This window comes from Portunus trituberculatus, chromosome 47, assembly GCF_017591435.1.
Source record: "Portunus trituberculatus isolate SZX2019 chromosome 47, ASM1759143v1, whole genome shotgun sequence".
Taxonomy (NCBI): Eukaryota; Metazoa; Arthropoda; class Malacostraca; order Decapoda; family Portunidae; genus Portunus; species Portunus trituberculatus.
Genome location: NC_059301.1, coordinates 13606797 through 13622253, shown reverse-complemented (window position 1 = coordinate 13622253; position 15457 = coordinate 13606797). Strand labels below are relative to the sequence as shown.

The 15457-nt window shown below is 40.1% G+C and overlaps 1 protein-coding gene across 3 annotated transcripts in view; it reads right to left on the bottom strand.

Moving 5' to 3' along the window:
- LOC123520726 (putative neural-cadherin 2) overlaps window positions 1–15457 on the bottom strand; it is a 174748-nt gene that overhangs the window by 108954 nt on the left and 50337 nt on the right. The window lies entirely within an intron of this gene.

The window sequence follows — 15457 nt, the reverse complement described above, 5'->3', positions numbered from 1 at the left end:
AAGTCAGGTACCAGAGCTTCAAGACCGCCGTGAATTATCGTGTTTCTCTTTCTCTCTGTAACAAGTGAAGGGATAAGATTTCCCTTAGGTTCTTAAGGCACGCCCCTTTGGATGTAAGTGGCGGACAGGAGTCAAGCACCTGAATTCCAAGGCCATAATGAATGATTTCTCTTACTTTCTTATTTATTGTTTTTTTGAAAATACATGGCTGGCGATTACGATTCAAACAGCAGAAATTCCCGACTACTGAATGCTTTCCCTTATTTTCTTATGGTATGGGTAAATTTCTGTGGATGGAAGTAATGACTTTTAATTATGCACTAGTTTCAAGCTCATAATGAATCACCGTGTGTCTCATCCTCTGTGTAACATCTGGAAGCGATATCTCTCTCACACGAAGACTTAACCCACCACCTTGCCTTGCCCCGCTTTGTCCTGACTTGCCCTACCTTACCCTGCCCGGCCCAGCTCACCTCACCTCACCTCACTTCACTTCACTTCACTTCACCTCATCTCACCTCCGCTGCTCCTCCATTACGCCGCCAACAAGAAGGCAATTTCCATGGCCCAATTTTCCTCTCAATTCTTTACGAGGTGTGCGCCAATAATTTCTGCCGACCTATCGAGGCAGGGGCCAGATCTCATTATAACTTCAGTTTCGAAGCGGCGGTACTGGAGATAAGGCTTTAAGCGGGAGGGGGTGTTCCATGTGTGAGATGTGGCCACTTCCCCTCAACCTCCTTTGATTACACACACACACACACACACACACACACACACACACACACACACACACACACACACACACACACACAGTAGTATTGATAATAATTGTAGTAGTATTAATAGTAAAATAGTTGTTGTTGTCATTGTTACTGTTTGAGCAGCAGCAGTAGCGTCAGCAATAGCAATAACACTAGTATACAATTATCTGGGTCTAAAAAAAAAAAAAAACGCAAACACTAAATAAAAAGCTCCATCTACTATTTCACTACACTACGTATCTGTCAGCACGTCTTCCTTCAAACCGATAGATAGTCTACGTTTGTACTCCGACATTCTAATTAAGCTTGAGAGGCCGGAACAGTCAAGAGGGCAGCCAATCCCCTTAATGTACAGAGTTACGCTGATTACTCGTTCCATTTGTGTCATTGCGTGTTATACTAGAGGAGTGTAGTGGTAGTAGTGTTGGAAGAGACCTGTAGTTGTTTGTAAGGTTGAGGTTGATGGATTGATATGAGAGTGACTACTTGGGCTGACACACTTACTGATAATGTGTGTTATATCGAAACTTTTGGTGGTGGTGGTGATATTTAAAGTGGTGCATGTAATGGTGGTGGTGGTGCTGGTGGTGGTGGCAATATTAATAATAATGTTGTAGTAATAGAACTAGTAATAGCAGTAGTAGGAGGAGGAGGTGGAGGAGAAGGAGCTGGAACAGTATCAATAACAGCAACAGTAGATGTAGTAGTAGTAGTAGTTGTTTTGGAGGTTCTATTGCGTTTATTTTTGTAGCAATATACTTTTGCATCAATAGTAATAGTTGTAATAGTAGTATTGGTATGGCATCAAGATTAACAGTACTGATAATGAAAGTAATATTTGTAATAATAATAGTATTAGTTACGCACAGAACGATGACAGAGGAGTAGTATAGTAGAAGTAACAATAATAGTAACAAGAAATACTAGAGATAGTTCTTACATAATTTATTTAATAACACATACCTCGTACACCAGATAAAATAATGAAAAATAAAAACGTTACAATAATACCATGATTAATTTTTTTACTATCTACGCAATCCCGACACTTTTGAAAACAGGAACGAATGCATTGATATTAACATTACGTACATTTATATTTAAAACTTAATAATTTTTCATATTCAAACACAGAATACATTAAAAAATGAATTAATTGACTTTTTTTTTTTTACTGATAGAGGAGATATTTCAAATAATTGTGGTATTTACTTGAATTCTTTTAGAAAATTTTTTCATTATTTCTTGATCTCCTGAAAACCATAAATATTTATGTGAATGATGCAGAAATTTGGGTTATGATCTACATTTTTATGCACCACTTAGGATAATGGATATGTTGTATTGTAATATTAGTGGAACAAATTCATGGGGTTTTGGAGGCAATGATAAAACCGTAAGTATACACGTAAAAGAGATGCAGTAAATAGAATTATGATTATGTCTTGTGATGAGTTACGATGCTGCTCAGATTAACCCTTGAAATGCTATTGACATATGTGATATTGTTTTGAGTAACCTGAGACAATCTAACAGAGCAAAATATTAAATTAAATATTCGATTATCTATATTGGGTAGGTGTTCTTTCAAATTATGATCTTGATTTTGCATAGGAAAACACAACAGTCAGAGGGTTGGTAGGGATGCTGTACTGGCGGGACAAGTGAGTGGGGATGTGGTTGTGGTGATAAGGAAATCAAACTGTCCAACTCTGCTCCATACTCTGCTTCATTCTGTGTATTATGACCACCACCACCACCACCATCACTGCAATACTGTTTACTGTTCTTTCTATTATTATTTATCTATCTATTTACTTACTTATCTATGTTTTCCGTTTTGCTTATTCATTCCTTTACATTTGGGTAATTAGTATAAGTTTTCTTGTTGCTTATGTAGCCTTGATGATGATGGTGTGTATGTGTTACACCCCGTTGGTGAAATTGCCCATTTCATGAAATGGGCAAACCCAATTATGAATGAATTTAACCTAACCTAACCTAACCTAACCATTTCATGAAATGGCCACTCCATTGCACATTTCATGAATTGGGTTAGGTTAGGTTAGGTTAGGTTAGGTTAGGTTCATTTCATGAATTGGGTTTGCCCATTTCATGAAATAGGCAATTTCACAAACGGGGTGTAACATATGTGTGTGTGTGTGAGAGAGAGAGAGAGAGAGAGAGAGAGAGAGAGAGAGAGAGAGAGAGAGAGAGAGAGAGAGAGAGAGAGAGAGAGAGAGAGAGAGAGAGAGAGAGAGAGAGAGAGAGACCGAGATTATGTATGTTCGTGCATGTAATAAAAAATATAATTACACACTTGAATTCTAAAGACTAATTTGAAGAAAGATATTACACCACCACCACCAGCACCACCACCACCACCACCACCACCACCAACAGCAACAACAACAATACCCATTACCATTACCGCAGCAACCACCCTCACCATTACCATTATAACAATAACCACAATCACCACCACCAACAACAAGAACCACATTTGCTGTTATTAGTCTAATTCAGGAGCTTAACTGGAGATAAACACGCACGCACGCACGCACGCACGCACACACACACACACACACACACACACACACACACACACACACACACACACACACACACACACACACACACACCGCGTAGTGTAGTGGTTAGCACGCTCGACTCACAATCGAGAGGGCCGGGTTCGAATCCCGGTAAGCGGCGAGGCAAATGGGCAAGCCTCTTAATGTGTGGCCCCTGTTCACCTAGCAGTAAATAGGTACGGGATGTAACTCGAGGGGTTGTGGCCTCGCTTTCCCGGTGTGTGTGTTGTGTGTTGATGTGGTCTCAGTTCCACCCGAAGATCGGTCTACGAGTATGAGCTCTGAGCTCGCTCCGTAATGGGGAAGACTGGCTGGGTGACCACCATGCGACCGAGGTGAATTACACACACACACACACACACACACACACACCTCTTTATGGTTTTCTTTGATCTCATTTTTTTTTTTTTGACATCATAAGGAACATTCCTTCATAACATAATGGGTGAAAATCATCCCTTGTCTCTAACCAACATAATCATATTACTTTACTGTGATTAGTAACTGATGGTTTCATGAAATTTAAAAGTTCTGTGTAGCGCTTAAGGGATTAAAACTGTCTTAGCTCCAAATGTTATTCAGAGCAGGTCGTATTATGCTATTAGCTGTCATGTACTGTACAATCACGATCTTGGAAGAAATGGAACTAGTACAACTATAAGAGTGCATACACTTTTTCCTCGCTCAACTTTACTATGAACAAAGTTTGAAGTGAGCGAGTGTTTACCGTTGTCAAAAGTGTAAGTCTGAATGTGAACTCCTGGAGGAGCAAATAGTTTACAGAGAAAGATTCGCAGATTTGAACAACTTGGACCTAAAATATGAGAGTATAAAGAAAACATTTAGAAATAAGGGGACCTACACGTGCAGGCCCTGTAGGAAAGTTCCACTATTTCCGTCTATTATTTAAATCCATGAATATATCTAATTATTTAAAGGTCTCATTGATTCAGTGCTAACAGTATTTGCTATTTGCCATAGAAAGGAAGGAAAGTGATACAATGAAGTAATATAACTTAAAGAAACAGCAACTAAAAGTATTATAAACTTTGATTGAGCAACCGACGGTTTTCATTATAGAGTTCGTAGACAGATTGACAGTCTGAAAAGAAAATGTCCTTGAATAATAATCCTCATTCTAATAGTTCTCGAAATTAGATGCTCTTTCACTTAATGTCTTGGTATTCAAGCTTATCATGTCTCAGTCTGCATTACACGTCTCTCTTATTGTATTTTTAACTATTTTAAATTCAAACAACGGTATAGATACTTAGAGAGAGAGAGAGAGAGAGAGAGAGAGAGAGAGAGAGAGAGAGAGAGAGAGAGAGAGAGAGAGAGAGAGAGAGAGAGAGAGAGAGAGAGGGGGGGGGGCAGGGGAAGCGCTATCTGACATATCTCTATCTTTGATGTTTAGTTTTCTCACTGTAGGGAACGCAGAAACATGTTTGTATGTATTCCTGTACCTGTGACAAATAGGAATAACAATAATGCAGCAGCTTTTGTTTTGACCTCCTATATTGACTGTATTGACGTGGTGACAAAGCCAGTACAAGGAGGGAATGTGTGGCCCACTGATCGAGTAATAATTTGAAAGAGACGTGATCCATCTCCTGTTCACGCTGGAACGATAGTAATACAAAGAGGAAATATATGAGGAACGTCTTTATTTCTGTACATGAATGGATGGTAATGACAGTTAAAGAGACACGATCTATCTTGCTAATGATACTAAGTCTTCTGTATTCACGCCGAGGGAAACGAGGCCATGTATGGTATAAGGAAAAGAATAATATGACTTGCATGACTGGCTGAGTGACAAGTCAAAAATAGATGAAAAATAGACGCGATCAGTGTATTAGTATATATTCAACGTAGTATAGATTAAAAAAAAATGTGAAAAGAAATATGATCTATACGGGTTAGGAAAAGAGGCGCACAGTGTAGTATTGTATTGTATTCTCAGGAGTATAGATAAAGAAAAAAATTAAAAGAAGAATTCCTGAACTTATATGGCAAACAAGTTTTAAAAGAGACGAAATCCATCTGTTATTTTTACCTTTATTTCGTTCAAGGAAATAAGAGAAATCTTAAGTCTAAAAATAACACAAGATTTTAGCCTTGGTCTGGTCTGAGGTTTGCGGAGGGAAGCGACTTGTTTACGATGAAGGCGAGCTGCTCTGTTGGTCTGTCCCTCCCTGGAAGCAGCGTCTGATGTGAGGGGCTGGATATTGCCTGTCTCTCCTCTCTCTCTCTCTCTCTCTCTCTCTCTCTCTCTCTCTCTCTCTCTCTCTCTCTCTCTCTCTCTCTCTCTCTCTCTCTCTCTCTCTCTCTCTCTCTCTCTCTCTTTCTCGGAAGGAACGGTAGGAAGTGGTCGGTCGCTGTGGCTGCCAGGTCTTGTGGAAAATGCTATTGCCTTCTGCCTTGCCTTCATGCTCATGGCCTCGTTATGCATTGTATTTCGCCCACCATCTCCTCTCCTCCGTTTCTCGCTCACCAGCCTTGATGTTCGAACTCACTCATAATAAGGATAAAAAAGGAAAGAAAAATTGTAGGGTGAAATTCCGGTGTAAGGAATGGAAAGGTTATAACTCGTACATGTTTAATGGATGTGCACTGCCTGCCTCACCTCTCGCACACATTCATATACATACAAACATACATAAGGCAGGCAGACATATACCAACACTGCGCAGCGGCTCATCAAGAACAATAACACAAACATGTCACTCTAAGTATATGGCCAGCGCAACATGTAATATTATTCCCGCCAGTTCACTTTTCCTCTCTGTTATCCTCTATATTATATTTTTAACTAAGCCACATGTTCACTGCACGCCTCTTTGCTACAAAACTCACACACACACACACACACACACACACACACACACACACACACACACACACACACACACACACACACACACACACACACACACACACACACACACACACACACACACACACACACACACACACACACACACACACACACACACACACACACACACACACACACACACACACACACACACACACACACACACACACACACACACACACACACACACACACACACACACACACACAGAGCATTAACAACCACAATCACAGGAGAACACATCTGCATATTTAGCATTACATTTTTCCGCCCAGCTTATTCTCTTCACTCCTTTTGTTGGTAAATCATCTACTCACATCTTTCTCTTTCATCATCACGCACCATCGCTATGCTTCTTTTTACCGTCGCATAATTTATTCATTTCTCCATTTCCACTCTTTATATTCCTCCCCACTTCTCTCTGCTCTTTTAACTCAGCTATTCAGACTCTCTCTTTTTTTTCGCTTTTACTATGCTCTACTAAGTTTCTCTCTCTCTCTCTCTCTCTCTCTCTCTCTCTCTCTCTCTCTCTCTCTCTCTCTCTCTCTCTCTCTCTCTCTCTCTCTCTCTCTCTCTCTCTCTCTCTCTCTCTCTCTCTCTCTCTCTCTCTCTCTCTCTCTCTCTCTCTCTCTCTCTCTCTCTCTCTCATAGTATAGAAGTGTGGAAGAAGTTAGCCTAAGTGTTGTGTTCTTGTGAAACTCTCGCTTATGCAGTGACCAGTTCTGATACAAGCTGGTTCCCTATTCAACCACAGCCTTCATTATGTCTTTTGTACATTTTCCGATATAGTACTATAGAATATTGTATTTTGGTGTAGGCGCTTTGCTGTGCTCTTTTTAGAGAAGCCATTAAGGACAAAAGAACCTCCTTTTCCCACTTACTCTTTTCCAAGACAACAGTGGAGCTAAAGTAACAAACATTTTTGGAATTTATTATATACATTTTAAGAGTGGCATAGTGAACAGATGTGTGTGGATGTGTGTTTGTGTGTGATTTATTATGCACCAAGACAAACTCCCTAACACGTGAAAATATGAGAACAACGAGAAGCTTTTGTTTTTGTACTGTGATTGTTAATGGTATTTTTTTCTTTTTAAATATCTTATATAGGTTTATCTGGCCTTCTGTTTCAACATCATTATTTTCATCACTTTCAACTTTACCTCTCTTTCTTCAGGTTTTCCAAATAATTCGCTTTTGTAGTGTTTGTTATTTATATTCCTCGCCAAGCTTACTTGAAAGAAAGACCTAGAAAAAAGTACACTGCCAGTTCCCAAAGAGTAGTCTCTCCAATATTTCCTTTTCCAATAACATATTCTTACTAATGAGATCAACTCTATTAACTGTGTACACAATTACCCTTTATTGTTATTAAAAGTAGATACAATAATTCCCCTCTGTTGACATACCTTTCTTTCCTCCTCCTCCTCCTCCTCCTCCTCCTCCTCCTCCTCCTCCTTCTACCACTACTACTACTACTATTATTCATCCTCCTCCTCTATACACGTTTATCTGTAGGTTTGATTAAAGGTAGGCACAATAATTTCTCCCCTAGTTGCCTGAGTCTTTCCACTCATCCTCCTCTTCCTACTTCTCTTTTTCTTCCTCCTCCTCCTCCTCCTCCTCCTCCTCCCGACATGTTCACTAATTTACTGAGGTAACTCTTCCTCCTCGGCTCACCTGTCTAGCCTGCAGTCATCTCCTTTTAATCAGATCATATTTTCTATCTAGAGACCATTAATGTGCGACGAGTGACGAAGGTAGAAATATTGTGATGCCCGACACACACACACACACACACACAGAGAGAGAGAGAGAGAGAGAGAGAGAGAGAGAGAGAGAGAGAGAGAGAGAGAGAGAGAGAGAGAGAGAGAGAGAGAGAGAGAGTGACAGGAAGAAGGACATTAGGAAAGTTTGGTCGTGAAGAAACGTTTAACACTCCGGAAAACTACGTAAGTCCGCGGAAATTTACCTCTCCGAAATGTCCGTCCCTGAATTAGCGCTGCGCTTGAAGCTGTGACGGAAAAAAAGACAGCAAAACAAGGTGGGATCGACCGGCGCGTTAGACATTACACTTAGTGTTTTTTTTTGTTGTTGTTGTTTTTGCACCAGTTCGGATTCTAAAATAGAACATCTTTGTCTTGTCCTCTGAAAAACACTAAGCCATGTTGTCGTTTCAGTTTAGGGAGAAATTCTCTTGAAAAAATTTTATTATGATTTTTTTTGTGCATCGATGCAGATTCTAAAACTAAATACCCATATTTTATTTATTGAAAACCTCTAAACAGTTTGTAGCTTTGGTTAAGGAAACGCCTGTTTAAAAATACAATTAACTTCATTTTTCGTAAACCACCAAAAAAGTAATCAGGATACGACAAGAAAGGATGGGTTCATGTATGATAAAATTGTATTTATAAAAACACAACGAAGAACTGGTTCTCAAATAGAATGGCACGTTAATAGAACAAGTTCAGTAATCACATTGTTGTTGGTGAACCATTAGAGGCATTGATTTATTTATAAGAATGACTAGGTAAGTGCAGGTAGACATGTTTTATGCAAGCTCCGCCACAGAGAGGCCTGGCAGTTTCTTGTAGCTTCTTTCATGTTCTTATATTCAATTTATAGTTCATACTACGTGTGCTGTTCTCCAGATACTTGATGTAAGATTGCATAAAATGTTCCAAACAAAATATTAGTACCAGACAATTATCCCCTTCCATACTCTTATTTTGGCTTGATCTTTGCAAAATTCATAATTTAAAACAATGTACTAACCAATTTATTAATCAACACACACTACCACTTGACGCAATTGTATAGAACAAAAATCTTAAGGAACAAGTGAAAACAGAGGCGTCTGCATGGAACCTTGCCAGTCCCTGTATAAATCACACTTATCTCTTTCCACCAATTGTATCCATAATTCCGACCTGTCTTCCGAATCACCCAATACTTTCAGGTCACATACGCTAATTGAATATTACCTTTCTTAATTACAAAGGTGTTAGTGTCATCCACGAAAGCAAGGTGAATATTCATAGCTTCATTTCTTCCTCCGATAAATTCTGGAAACCTCTATTTTGGAAAGAGGAAAATAGTTTTTTTTTTTTTTTTGTGGAGAAGTGAAGAGATTTTTTAAATGTTACAAGAAGTTTTATTTGTTCGACTTGCGCTTGTTCGAACAAACGTTGTGTGTGTGTGTGTGTGTGTGTGTGTGTGTGTGTGTGTGTGTGTGTGTGTGTGTGTGTGTGTGTGTGTGTGTGTGTGTGTGTGTGTGTGTGTGTGTGTGTGTGTGTGTGTGTGTGTGTGTGTGTTATTCCTGCTAATTATAACGTACAGTTGTTTTTCAATTATTGTCACACGCAATATTATTATCTTCCTCTTCCTCTGAGCTTCTCTCTCTTCTCTTGTACCACTTCTTTGTTCTCATGAGCTACAGCACACCTTGTCATTTCACCTTCTTTTACACGATCATCCAGTTACTATCTCTTTGGCGGATATCTGTTGGTCTGGGTGTGACGAGGCATCAGTAGCATGTAATCTTGTTGTACACGAACCTTCCTGAAATAAAACACAGCCACGTATACCTGTTTTCTTTCTGGCTCTTTGGTGTTTGACATCCTGGAATCAGGGAATAATTTGGTGAACAGAGACAGTGGTGGAGGAAAGAAGAAGAGGAAGAGGAGGAGAAGGAGGAGGAGGAGGAGGAGGAAAAAAGATGAATGAAAAAAAAAACGCAAAAAAGAAAAGAAAAAAACGTTAGGAAAAAATATATCAGTTACAACAAAACACAAGGAACACAATACTCCAATACAAAGAATAACCGATGTTTATCTCACACCGCCACCACCACCACCACCATATACCAAGAGAGCAAGATAAAAAAAAAAGAATGTCCCTTGTAAGCATTACACCCCGAACACCCAGTTATGCTTGTCACATCCGGTAAAGCTGGATTGGGGGTTGGTTGGTTAGAGCGATGTCCAAAGTTTCCTAAGTACCCAATTCTTTCAAGATTTAATTGTGAAGGCCAAGGATGACGCTCTCCACGAACCGCCAATGTAAGTCAGGAAGGAACAGAGGACAACAGAGTCTAGTTAGCGCATTTTAGATAGGAATAGGGAGCGAACAGTGACCTGGAATGGAATATGGAGAACGGTGTAGCGAAAAAGGTGTACCTTAGTTGAGGCTGGAAAAGATACTGAAAAAGGGAGAATAAAGAAAACAAGGATGGGATGTAGTTAGTGAATTATACATGGAGATGAAATGAAATCAGGAGAGGAAGGTAGGAGAACAAGGCGAGAATGAGAGGCTGAAAGGAAGACTATGAAAAAAAAAGAAAGAATAGAGAGAGTCTGAAGATGAAGCAACTACAGTGACGGAATATAGTAAGTAGAGAGAGAGAGAGAGAGAGAGAGAGAGAGAGAGAGAGAGAGAGAGAGAGAGAGAGAGAGAGAGAGAGAGAGAGAGAGAGAGAGAGAGAGAGAGAGAGAGAGAGAGAGAGAAAGGGGGGGAGGGAGTGGAAATGCAGGTAGGGGAGAAGGAATGTGCAGAACAACAAGACCAGATCAGAAAAACGTTCTATAATGAAAATGTGGAAATTAAATAGAACAAAAATAGAACATGGCAGGGGGAAATGTCAAACCAGAAAAAGAAGCTAAAAAGGAAACTAAAGAAAAGAAACAAGAAAAAAAGGTAAAACGTAAAGTAAAGGAACAAAACCAAGAAAAACACGATAGAGATTTAAAAGACCATTGATGAGAAGAAGAAAATGCCAGAAACAAGAAAGAAAGGGCATGTTTGATGAATATGCAATGTATTTTGGGAAAGCAGCAAGTATGACAGAAAGGGAAGTGAATAAACGAAACTTGACCTTGTGTCTTGAGGTTTGAGAGAGAGAGAGAGAGAGAGAGAGAGAGAGAGAGAGAGAGAGAGAGAGAGAGAGAGAGAGAGAGAGAGAGAGAGAGAGAGAGAGAGAGAGAGAGAGAGAGAGAGAGAGAGAGAGAGAGAGAGAGAGGATATGAAATGAGATGAAAATTGTAAGGCATAAAAGAAGAACGAGGAGATAAGAGATGAAATTAAAGATGAGAGGAGAAGGAGGAGGAGGAGGAAAGAAAACATGAAGAAAAGAATGAATGAGTACCTGAGGAGAGAAATAATTGAAAGCTTCCTCGTGAGACGAATATGTAGGAAGAGCAGTCTTCCCCCCTCCACCCCACACACACATCTCTCTCTCTCTCTCTCTCTCTCTCTCTCTCTCTCTCTCTCTCTCTCTCTCTCTCTCTCTCTCTCTCTCTCTCTCTCTCTCTCTCTCTCTCTCTCTCTCTCTCTCTCTCTCTCTATCTCTTCTTCTATCTCAATTTCTCTTCTTCCTCTTCTTTTTCTCCTCTTCTATTTTCTTCTTCTTCTTCTTCTTCTTCTTCTTCTTCTTCTTCTTCTTCTTCTTCTTCTTCTTCTTCTTCTTCTTCTTCTTCTTCTTCTTCTTCTTCTTCTTCTTCTTCTTCTTCTTCTTCTTCTTCTTCTTCTTCCTCTTCCTCTTCCTCTTCCTCTTCCTCTTCTTCTTCTTCTTCTTCTTCTTCTTCTTCCACTTTCTCTTCATCTTTTTCTTCCTCATCTCCTTTTTCATAATTTTCTATACATACTCATTTTCTTCCTCCTCTTCTTCATCTGCTTCTTCTTTGTCACATGAATTTATGAAATGTCTAGAAAACCTTTCACGATCTCTTCTTTCTCTATTCTTCTCAAGACGCGAGAGAGACGTTACACCAGAATGTCCATCCATACTTCACAGCACAGTCTTTCCAAGCGTAGAGGTGAATGCCGCCCGTCTAGATAACGAAGGGCCGGCTGTCTGTCCGTGCCTCAGGGAATAGGAGTATCATCAGACTGGAAACCTATACTTTCTTTGGTCTATATATTGACATCCTTCCGAATTCTTGGCCTGTTTGGCGTTTTTTATGATGCAGAACTGTACGTCTCTCTCTCTCTCTCTCTCTCTCTCTCTCTCTCTCTCTCTCTCTCTCTCTCTCTCTCTCTCTCTCTCTCTCTCTCTCTCTCTCTCTCTCTCTCTCTCTCTCTCTCTCTCTCTCTCTCTCTCTCTCTCTCTCTCTCTCTCTCTCTCTCTCTCTCTCTCTCTCTCTCTCTCTCTCTCTCTCTCTCTCTCTCTCTCTCTCTCTCTCTCTCTCTCTCTCTCTCTCTCTCTCTCTCTCTCTCTCTCTCTCTCTCTCTCTCTCTCTCTCTCTCTCTCTCTCTCTCTCTCTCTCTCTCTCTCTCTCTCTCTCTCTCTCTCTCTCTCTCTCTCTCTCTCTCTCTCTCTCTCTCTCTCTCTCTCTTCTCTCTGTTTTCTTGTGTTATGAAATTTTTATGGAGTTCATATTTCAATAGTTCCGTTTGGTATCTTTTTTTTTATGATTAAGGTTATATATTATTTGTAATCCCAATTTTACATGTTGCTATGGCAAGACGATGTCAATAGAATATTTAACTATCTATCTCTCTACGAGATACATCTGTAGTGCTTCTGTTTGTATGAGACAGAAATAAGTCTTATGTTTTGCAAAGCGACTGTTCGTTGTAGCTTTCCTTTCATTTATATTCTTGTACCCAAACTGCTCCCGAAATAAATAGGTAATGTACGAATGTAAGTGGGAATATGTACGGGTGGTACTTGAACATAAGAACGTAAGTTAAAGGGAAGCTACAAGAAGAAATCACACCTACTTCCGGCTGTGCCTGTATAAAACACACCGTCCTTTTTGTAGCTATCCTCCCTCATCATATACCATTTGTTATCGCCAAGGTGTGTCTTGCTTTGTCTTTTAAAGCTGCAGTGATACGCGGACCGAACAGTGAAAAGAGGTCGATCATCAGCCACTAATTGACAGCTGAGGTGCGAGGAAACTCTGGAATTTTTTTAGATACTTATTTATTTTTTTCTTTTACATCACATGAAGCTGACACTCAATCTAATACACGGAAAAATAAACATGGTGACGAGGAAATAATGATGAATCCGAACAACAAAATACGTGTCGCCATTAGAGAACTGACAAGCCGAGAGCGACGCATTGACATATTTCTTAACATTGCTCCACAAAACACGGTAACATATTTTCAGATGAGTGACAAAAGATTATACAGAGAGGTACGGGTGAAATAGTCGATGCGGCGTGCTTAGTGCCGTGACACCACAGTGTTAATCAGTGTTACTCAGTGTTAGTGAATGCTGCTGCGCGTGACCACTACCGCTACTTAATCCACTGAGTTATCTTAGCTAACTTCCACTCTTCATGAAATCGCGTGCTGATAGTCAAAGTAGATGGGGTAAACATATAAATATAATGATAGAGTTAATGAATGGATAGATATTTTAATTCCTTTCCTTTTCCTCCTGCATATAGCTACTCTATGATTATATTCACAAGTTTTTAGTCAAAGTAAAAAAAAAGATAAAGATATATTGGGAGGATAACTATAGTGAATAAGTAAGCTTAGAGATAGGCCTTACTTCCTTTTCCTTTCCTCCCCCTTTTGTATGTATCCTCTTTGTAAGTTATGTCTTTATTCTTTTGTGTGTGTGTGTGTGTGTGTGTGTGTGTGTGTGTGTGTGTGTGTGTGTGTGTGTGTGTGTGTGTGTGTGTGTGTGTGTGTGAAGGGTACAAGGAGGGTATAGGGTGGCTGAGGACTCCCCGTGATGTATCTATTGAGCCTCGCTGGTCAGATCTGTCCTCCTACATACCTTTCTGGCGGCGTTGGTGAAGATTGTTTGTTTCAGGTAAATCTTCCTCTGTCTATTCCCTTCGTCCTCTCTCTTCTTCCTCCATTGTCCATCCCCTTTCTTATTCTCTTTATTTTCTCTATTCTCTCTCTCTCTCTCTCTCTCTCTCTCTCTCTCTCTCTCTCTCTCTCTCTCTCTCTCTCTCTCTCTCTCTCTCTCTCTCTCTCTCTCTCTCTCTCTCTCTCTCTCTCTCTCTCTCTCTTCTTTCTCTGCAGCCCCATCACTCCCTAACCCCAATAATTCTCTCTCCTCTCTCTTCTTTCTCTGTCTATTTCTTTCATCCTTTCTCCCTCCTCCTCCTCCTCCTCCTCCTCCTCCTCCTCCTCCTCCTCCCTTCTTCTCCTCCTTCTCCTCCTCCTCTCTGTATGCGGAAAAAGGACTTGCCAAGAATGTAGAAAATGAATAAGACATAAGATATAAAGCCGTTTTTGAAAAGTAGAAACATGAATTCATTTTAAGACTGCCTGTTTGTGTCTGTCCGTCTGTTTGTCTGTGTTAGGTGTCTTTGTTGTAATTTAGTTATGTCTATATTTTCTTTTTTGTTTGTGTGCTTGTTGTGTCTGTTTATTATGTTTTCTCTGTCTTATTGTCTACTTGTATGTCTGTCTACCTTCTTTCTTCGTTTCTCTCTCTCTCTCTCTCTCTCTCTCTCTCTCTCTCTCTCTCTCTCTCTCTCTCTCTCTCTCTCTCTCTCTCTCTCTCTCTCTCTCTCTCTCTCTCTCTCTCTCTCTCTCTCTCTCTCTCTCTCTCTCTCTCTCTCTCTCTCTCTCTCTCTCTCTCTCTCTCTCTCTCTCTCTCGTAAAAATTCCCCACAGCCTTGCTCTTATCATCTGAACGAAAGAGGAATTTCACGTTATCGATGTCGAGAAAGGAGAGGAAAAAGAACATTTTCCAGCACCATCCGCACTTGAAAAGATTTGGAACATTGTATTTCTTTCCACTTGGGTGAGCCACTTACATGTCCTACAAACTGACACATTGATTAAAAACGACAATAAACCAACGAATCTCAAATCTTGTCAGATTACATATGCACTGAAGCGACAAAAAAAATCCTAAAGAACAGTAAGAGATACCGTGGCATCGTGTTCAAACAGCAGCTGCGAGTTCTTATCTGGTTATGGATGCTCGGAATGACTTATGTGAACTCGACCACAAGTAGGCAGCCAATACCTTCCAGATTTATGGGTGAAATATAGAAGAGGAAGGAAGGCGAGACAGCGAGTCTGGAATGATAAGAAGAGGTGCTGCGGGTCGCCATACTGAGGTCGCTTCTGTGGTTTTGCAGTGCTTTTTCTTGGGAAAGAGAGAGAGAGAGAGAGAGAGAGAGAGATTGTTTGGTTTTTATGATATGTACTTAGGTGAATATACTTGAATATCAAGGATGGGTTTAAATGTGAGATGTGCTGTAAAGAAGAAGTCGTGACGTATTAACCATTTTCTT